This window comes from Coregonus lavaretus, assembly GCF_964263955.1.
Source record: "Coregonus lavaretus genome assembly, chromosome: 18".
NCBI classification, from domain to species: domain Eukaryota; kingdom Metazoa; phylum Chordata; class Actinopteri; order Salmoniformes; family Salmonidae; genus Coregonus; species Coregonus lavaretus.
Genome location: NC_140005.1, coordinates 4,105,236 through 4,113,417, shown reverse-complemented (window position 1 = coordinate 4,113,417; position 8,182 = coordinate 4,105,236).

Genomic DNA, 8,182 nt, shown 5'->3' with positions numbered 1-8,182 from the left:
TCAACTTGCCAACTAATCCTCAAGCCCTCGATGAGGAATCACGGGGCTACAACAAAAATGTGTACTGGTGGTGTTACACAAGGACTGGAGTTGGGAACCACTGGCCTATACCATCACAATAAAATCCATGATTTATTGAGTTGTGATAGGCCTATAAACCTGGGAATGTCTGAGAAATCTAAACATATGCCACTCTATATTGATGATTGGGAAAAAGCCACAAAAAAAAGGCATGCGCTCTGATCCTTGAGACTCCCGAGTGGCGCAGTGGTCTAAGGCACTGCATCGCAGTGCTAGCTGTGCCACTAGAGATTCCTGGTTCGAGTCCAGGCTCTGTCGCAGCCGGCCGCAACCGGGAGACCCATGGGGCGGCGCACAATTGGCCCAGCGTTGTCCAAGGTAGGGGAGGGTATGGCCGGCAGGGATGTGGGTTCATTTCCCAGTATGAAGAAAAAAAATAAAATAAGTCGCTCTGGATAAGAGCGTCTGCTAAATGACTAAAATGTAGAGAGAGAGACAATAGCATTGCTGCTCTGCTTGTGTGGCAAGTCTGGTGATATCTAATCAATGGAAGGTGGAATTAAAATGACAGAATCAAAAGTAGAATGATAAAGAAAGGGTACAACGACCAAACGCCAACAGGTAGGCTGCTGTTTAGGATCTGAACGGAGTTGTTGTCATGTGTAGGATGGTGAGAAGAGCAGCAACGTTATGGGTAGCCTCCATTTAGCCTCGTTAGCTAGCTTCGCTCAGTGGGATGCAATCAAGACAGGTGCTATGTAATCAGATGGGATGATAAATGACTAGCAACGAGTTAGTCTAGTCGGAGATATCAGTGGTTCTGGTCTCTCCTACCGTGCCTGCTCCGGTGCTCCGAGCCTCCCATGTCTTATTCACACACACACACACACACACACACACACACACACACACACACACAAACGGCACAGCCTCCACTCCCTAATAGCCTACAGCTCTCTCTCTCTCTCTCTTTCTCCCCTTCTCCATGGCTCTGGTTAAATAAAGTAGCAAAAAAAATTGCTTTTCTGCTGCTTCCCTCACTCGGATCGGACGGGTTGTCCTATAGGTGCTTTCAGAACGGCTTTTACAAATTAATTTGTGCATATTGGGTCCGGGGCTTTCCCATGTCCATTTCAGAACGGGAACTCTTACTCCCATCACCATTTGTCCTCACCATTCCAATTATTCAAATTAAATAATGAAGTGTTTAGAGAGTGGTTAGAGGGACAATAGAGCGCTGAGTACCATGCCATTAGCGAGGGCCATTTGCAAGTTTGGTAGGCTCCCCATCAGCGCCAATCATTTGTGCAGTTTTGGATGGGATTACCGTGACCAACGGTCACAGCGCCCCTCAGCTCTGCTGTCACATCCAACCTGGATCGATTTTTTGAGTTTTGCACTGCCGCCCCCTGACTTTGAGAAAGCTCCGACGCGACATGCATCAAGCCACACCCATCTCATTAGTGGTGGTGAGATAAGAGACATTATGTCAGACTCATTTGCATTTGACTGTCATAGCCCCGCGTTAAAAGTATGTGATGGTGAGTTGAGAAGACAATCAGAAATACTGTTAGAATGTTTTTCAATTGACTGCCATAGCCCCAAAGAAAAAAGTAAACATTTGCTGTTAATTACAAAAAAAAGTCACATGGTGGGGTTGCAAGAATCTTCAGATATCAAAATGGGGTCGTGGGTGAAAACACTTTGGGAACCCCTTCAGTAAAGGGTACAAAAAAATATATGGTGAGCTTCGATTGGTCACTCGCATCACGATATTGCGGAGGATTCGAATAAAGTCCAGCTTTCCCCAACCCTAGCCCCAACCTGTTCAGCTCCCTCGCCCTCGCTCGCATCGCTCAACCTGTTCAGCTCCCTCGCCCTCGCTCGCATCGCTCAACCTGTTCAGCTCCCTCGCCCTCGCTCGCATCGCTCAACCTGTTCAGCTCCCTCGCCCTCGCTCGCATCGCTCAACCTGTTCAGCTCCCTCGCCCCTCGCTCGCATCGCTCAACCTGTTCAGCTCCCTCGCCCCTCGCTCGCATCGCTCAACGCTCCCCTTCTCTCGCTTTCCTTCCATTGAAAAGGGAAAGGCTTCCGATGTTTCACCGCGTGATGACGCGTAAAACAAACTGTCAGCGCTACAAGCGCCGCAAACTACAATAATAATAATAATAATAATATGCCATTTAGCAGACGCTTTTATCCAAAGCGACTTACAGTCATGTGCGCATACATTTTTACGTATGGGTGGTCCCGGGGATCGAACCCACTACCCTGGCGTTACAAGCGCCATGCTCTACCAATTGAGCTACAGAGGACCACAACATTCAGCCACATGGAGAACACCAACTCCATACTATGCAATTTAGGCAATTACTGTGTAATAACATGTTGTTGTTTTTTTTACCAGAGTAATTACAATGTTATTACACAGGTATAAGAACAACTTAATATTGAGGGTTTGAAATATTCATTCGAAAGGGCTATGCATTTGCAATAGGCTGTAGGCCTTCAAAACGTTGTCAAAAATCTGTACCTATATTGTGATACAATTGAAGGACCTCCCTAACGTGGCGCTGTGAAGAGGGCAGCTTCGTATGTGCATACATAGATAGATAGGCCTCCATCTCTCCCTCCCTCCGGCCCTCACACAGGGTCTCGTTTAAAAGGTGGCTATTTGAGAGGCCCGCGAACAGGCACTCAGCGGACTCAGCAGGCGACATGGAGACACCTAGCCTCAGCTGTCAAATCAAATCACCCATAAGGCTTTTTTTTCCTCCTCTCACAGTCACAGACACATCTGATTCCCTCTTACCCAAGGGGAAATCCCTGGCATAGCCTACAAATAGGCTACACCGGCATGCCTCTATTATGAACATAATGAATATGAGTGACACATAGAGCCTGCATGCAACACTGTAGCAGCTACTGCCTGCTACCCTCGTCATCAGAAACGTCACTATGCTTCCTTCCATAATAGTGACACAGTGGTGTAAATAATAAAGGTCATGTGATAATGGTAGCCTAATTAATCATCCATAGGCCGGACACAGCCAGGTGGTAGGCTAGCCCATCATAGCTTGGCATGGCACGCCGCTTTAGTATACAGAGAGGGCACCGCTCAAACACATCCTCATCCTCAACTCTGGAGATGGACATGTTGCCTGACTCACAACGCATAGCCAGGCGACATTTGCTGTGATGCTGTCAAGCCATCCTGCATGAATAGCCTAGTGGAACCATAAGGCCACCGGTTGGGTTTTAAGGCTCACATTATCATTGGCCTTATTATAGGCTAGAGTTATTAATTATACGCAAATACATAACACCGCGTCATAATTTCAGTACCGCCTCGGAAATCGGTGTAGCGGTCTGTCTGCATCACTAACCAGAAACGCGGTAGCCTCGAATCTATAGGAGGCTATAGCACGCGGATCATTGCTAGTAACGAGACCCCAGACGAATTCATTTCATTACAGCCTACCTGTATTTTGTATTCTGAAGTGTTTTCGACACTGCGTAATGCCCCTTTTCCAATCGACCCTTTCACTCCGAGGTATCTATCATTCAGCAGTGAACGTTCATATCGTTTGTATCAGCACTTCCTACTCCTCAGTCAAACGTGCTGTAGACTACCTCCTGCCGTTGAAAGAATACCCCAGGGGCGATATCGGTTTCCTCACGCGCAATCAAGCTGGTCCCCAAGCCCGTTCTGCTTCCGGCCGATCGATCAAACCGGAGAAGTGATGGCTCGCTCTTCTTTTCCTCTCCTCTCCTCTTGCCCCGTAACGTTAAGCCCCACCTCGGTGACGAGGACGTTGGAAGGGATGGATGGAACTTTGGAGCACGAATCCATGCAAAACAAACAGCTCTTCTCTTCTCCCGCAAGCCGAGAGAGCGAGAGACAGCAGTGCTTGCCTCGTCTCTAGTCCGTCTCCTCTGCGTTAGCGCAGAAAATGTATTCTGATGATCCTTTTGCTGTCCAGTCCGTTGGTCAATTTATTTAAAAAATATGACACAGCTATATCCAACGTTACGACGACCTCACATAAATCATGTGTAAATATTCCATTTGATGATCAATGGATATCATTTTGGCACACAAGCGTCGGAAGCTCCAGATTTTTATATTTTAATTACACCTTAAAATCCAGATTGAATATTGTATTTTCCACTATTCCTATTCATTTCTAAAGGTTGATATTATGTCCCTATTCGGAAGCATCGCAGTAGCCTTTGCTATTCAACGTGAGCAATGCCACGCTCTCCCCTGCACGCCTCTCCACCGCCCCCTTCACCTAAAGTCACACACACACACGCACGCTCGTCTACGTCACTATCAACTGGGGGGAGAGAGCGAGCTGCACCACAAACCATGAATATCCTGTATTATTGCATTGGTACAGATGGGGACGGGGAGGCAGAGGAGAGCAGAGAGGAGACGAGCAGGAGAGACTCAGATCAAATGGAACGCTCATTCAATAGAATTATATTGGTCACGAGACAGATTCTATTTGGCATTTTTATCAAATCAAATCAAAGTTTATTGGTCTTGTACACAGATTTGCAGATATAGCAGGTGTGCGAAATGCTTGTGTTACCAGCTCCAACAGTGAAGTAGACTGTTAATACAATACAATATGTCAATACGAAACAATACACAATAATCACAAATCAAGAAATATCAGGATGAGTCAGATTACTATCCAAGCAGTAGTGTGTCAGTAATCCAATGGCAATCTGTGTGTAGGCTATATGCAGTGCCAATAGTGAAAGTCTACAAACCCCTTGCAGTCTTCACATTTTGCTGCCTTAAAATGTAAATTTAAAAAAACCTACTCCACATTTTCCAAGTGAAAGAAAATTATTTAAAAAACATTTTCCAAATAAAAAAAGTATGAAGATGACTCGATTGCATAAGTCTTCACGCCCCAGAGTACTTGGTGGAAGCACCTTTGGCAGCTGTGGTGTCAAGACAACGATGCTGATTATGCTGTGATGACAAGAAATCCGCTGACACTGTCCTTGATTATAATGTTTTTTTACATCAAAGATTACAGTATCAATTTACAGACTCCTGCAGAAGTCCGGAGAACAACTGACCCAATCTCTAATATGTTATTCTCCCCGTCCTTTGTTCAAAACATGGTATTTATATCCTATGTAACATAAGATGGGTGGTTTTTGATAGACCAATCCCTGGCCTCCAAATGTCCTCTATTCCAAGAAGCCTATGTAGTAATGCTTTCCAGATGTTTCAGCAAAGCAGAGTAAAGTTAATCTATCACACCATTTGCAAACGTCAGCAAAATCATAGACTTTCAGATACTACACAGCCAATACAGCTGTGAATCATTTTGAATAAGATTATACCAACTTTGCACAACTCTAAGGGAAACATACAGTGGGGGAAAAAAGTATTTAGTCAGCCACCAATTGTGCAAGTTCTCCCACTTAAAAAGATGAGAGAGGCCTGTAATTTTCATCATAGGTACATGTCAACTATGACAGACAAAATGAGGAAAAAAAATCCAGAAAATCACATTGAAGGATTTTTTATGAATTTATTTGCAAATTATGGTGGAAAATAAGTATTTGGTCAATAACAAAAGTTTCTCAATACTTTGTTATATACCCTTTGTTGGCAATGACACAGGTCAAACGTTTTCTGTAAGTCTTCACAAGGTTTTCACACACTGTTGCTGGTATTTTGGCCCATTCCTCCATGCAGATCTCTTCTAGAGCAGTGATGTTTTGGGGCTGTCGCTGGGCAACACGGACTTTCAACTCCCTCCAAAGATTTTCTATGGGGTTGAGATCTGGAGACTGGCTAGGCCACTCCAGGACCTTGAAATGCTTCTTACGAAGCCACTCCTTCGTTGCCCAGGCGGTGTGTTTGGGATCATTGTCATGCTGAAAGACCCAGCCACGTTTCATCTTCAATGCCCTTGCTGATGGAAGGACGTTTTCACTCAAAATCTCACGATACATGGCCCCATTCATTCTTTCCTTTACACGGATCAGTCGTCCTGGTCCCTTTGCAGAAAAACAGCCCCAAAGCATGATGTTTCCACCCCCATGCTTCACAGTAGGTATGGTGTTCTTTGGATGCAACTCAGCATTCTTTGTCCTCCAAACACGACGAGTTGAGTCTTGACCAAAAAGTTCTATTTTGGTTTCATCTGACCATATGACATTCTCCCAATCCTCTTCTGGATCATCCAAATGCACTCTAGCAAACTTCAGGCGGGCCTGGACATGTACTGGCTTAAGCAGGGGGACACGTCTGGCACTGCAGGATTTGAGTCCCTGGCGGCGTAGTGTGTTACTGATGGTAGGCTTTGTTACTTTGGTCCCAGCTCTCTGCAGGTCATTCACTAGGTCCCCCCGTGTGGTTCTGGGATTTTTGCTCACCGTTCTTGTGATCATTTTGACCCCACAGGGTGAGATCTTGCGTGGAGCCCCAGATCGAGGGAGATTATCAGTGGTCTTGTATGTCTTCCATTTCCTAATAATTGCTCCCACAGTTGATTTCTTCAAACCAAGCTGCTTACCTATTGCAGATTCAGTCTTCCCAGCCTGGTGCAGGTCTACAATTTTGTTTCTGGTGTCCTTTGACAGCTCTTTGGTCTTGGCCATAGTGGAGTTTGGAGTGTGACTGTTTGAGGTTGTGGACAGGTGTCTTTTATACTGATAACAAGTTCAAACAGGTGCCATTAATACAGGTAACGAGTGGAGGACAGAGGAGCCTCTTAAAGAAGAAGTTACAGGTCTGTGAGAGCCAGAAATCTTGCTTGTTTGTAGGTGACCAAATACTTATTTTCCACCATAATTTGCAAATAAATTCATAAAAAATCCTACAATATGATTTTCTGGATTTTTTTTCCTCAATTTGTCTGTCATAGTTGACGTGTACCTATGATGAAAATTACAGGCCTCTCGCATCTTTTCAAGTGGGAGAACTTGCACAATTGGTGGCTGACTAAATACTTTTTTCCCCCTCCATTGTTTTTGTCCAAATTGCTCAAGCTCAGTAAATTTGGTTGCGAGTCATTGATGCACAGCAATATTCAAACCTTGTCTCTGATTTTCAAGCATATTTAAATCAATACTGAGACTGGATCACTCAGGAATCCTCAATACCATTCTGGTGTGTATTTGGCATTACAATTTGTGTAATTGTCCCGCTGAAAAATAAAACTCTAGCCCAGGGTTAGGTATTCAGAAGTCTGAGGCAGGTTTTCCTCTAACGTTTTACCTGGGCGTTTGCTATTTTCATATTTATTTTGATCCAGACAAACTCCCCAGTACCTGCCGGTGACAAGCATACCCATAACATGATGCTACCACCACCATACTTGACAATACAGAGGGTTTCACTCTGTGTTGTGTTGTTTTAGATTTGACCCAAACAAGTAGTTTTTAACTACTGCCAATGTTTGTCTATGGAGATCGTATGGCTGTGTGCTCGATTTTATTCACCTGTCAGCAACAGGTCTGGCTGAAATAGCCAAATCTACTAATTTGAAGGGGTGTCCACATACTGTTATATATATAGTGTATGTCAAGAGTCCAGTACATAAATACTGTAGCCAATGGAGGGAGCACAAAGTGAACCCACGACTCCTGGCGTGAAAGGCAAACACCCTTGGCATTGCGCCAATAGGGTTTAACCCACTTGGTGGGAATTTTAATGTGGCTCAGATAACGAGGATCGCTACAGCATGTCTTGAGTATAGGCAGCAAATAAATAGAGAAATGGTATGTAGCTACAGCAGTAGATAACATGAGCTTTGTCGCAAATACGGTATACATACACTGTGTGAAAAAAACTGTATATAAACCAAAAGGTCTGTAAGGTGTAGGGCAGAGTACCTCGCAGGAAGGCGGTTGGTGTTAGCTAATGATGGCTGTTCAACCGTCTGATGGCCTGGAGACAGAAGCTGTTTTTTCAGTCTCTCAGTTCCGGCTTTGATGCTGCTATGGTAACAGAGTGAGCAGGCCTTGACACTGGTCACTGGGGTCTTTCGTGATCTTCATTGCCTTCCTTTGACGCTGAGTATTGTAGATGTCCTGGAGGGCAGGCAGTGTACCTCTGAAGAGCCATGCAGATGAGGGCGGTGCTGTTGCCGTACCAGGTGGTGGTGCAGCCTGACAGAATGC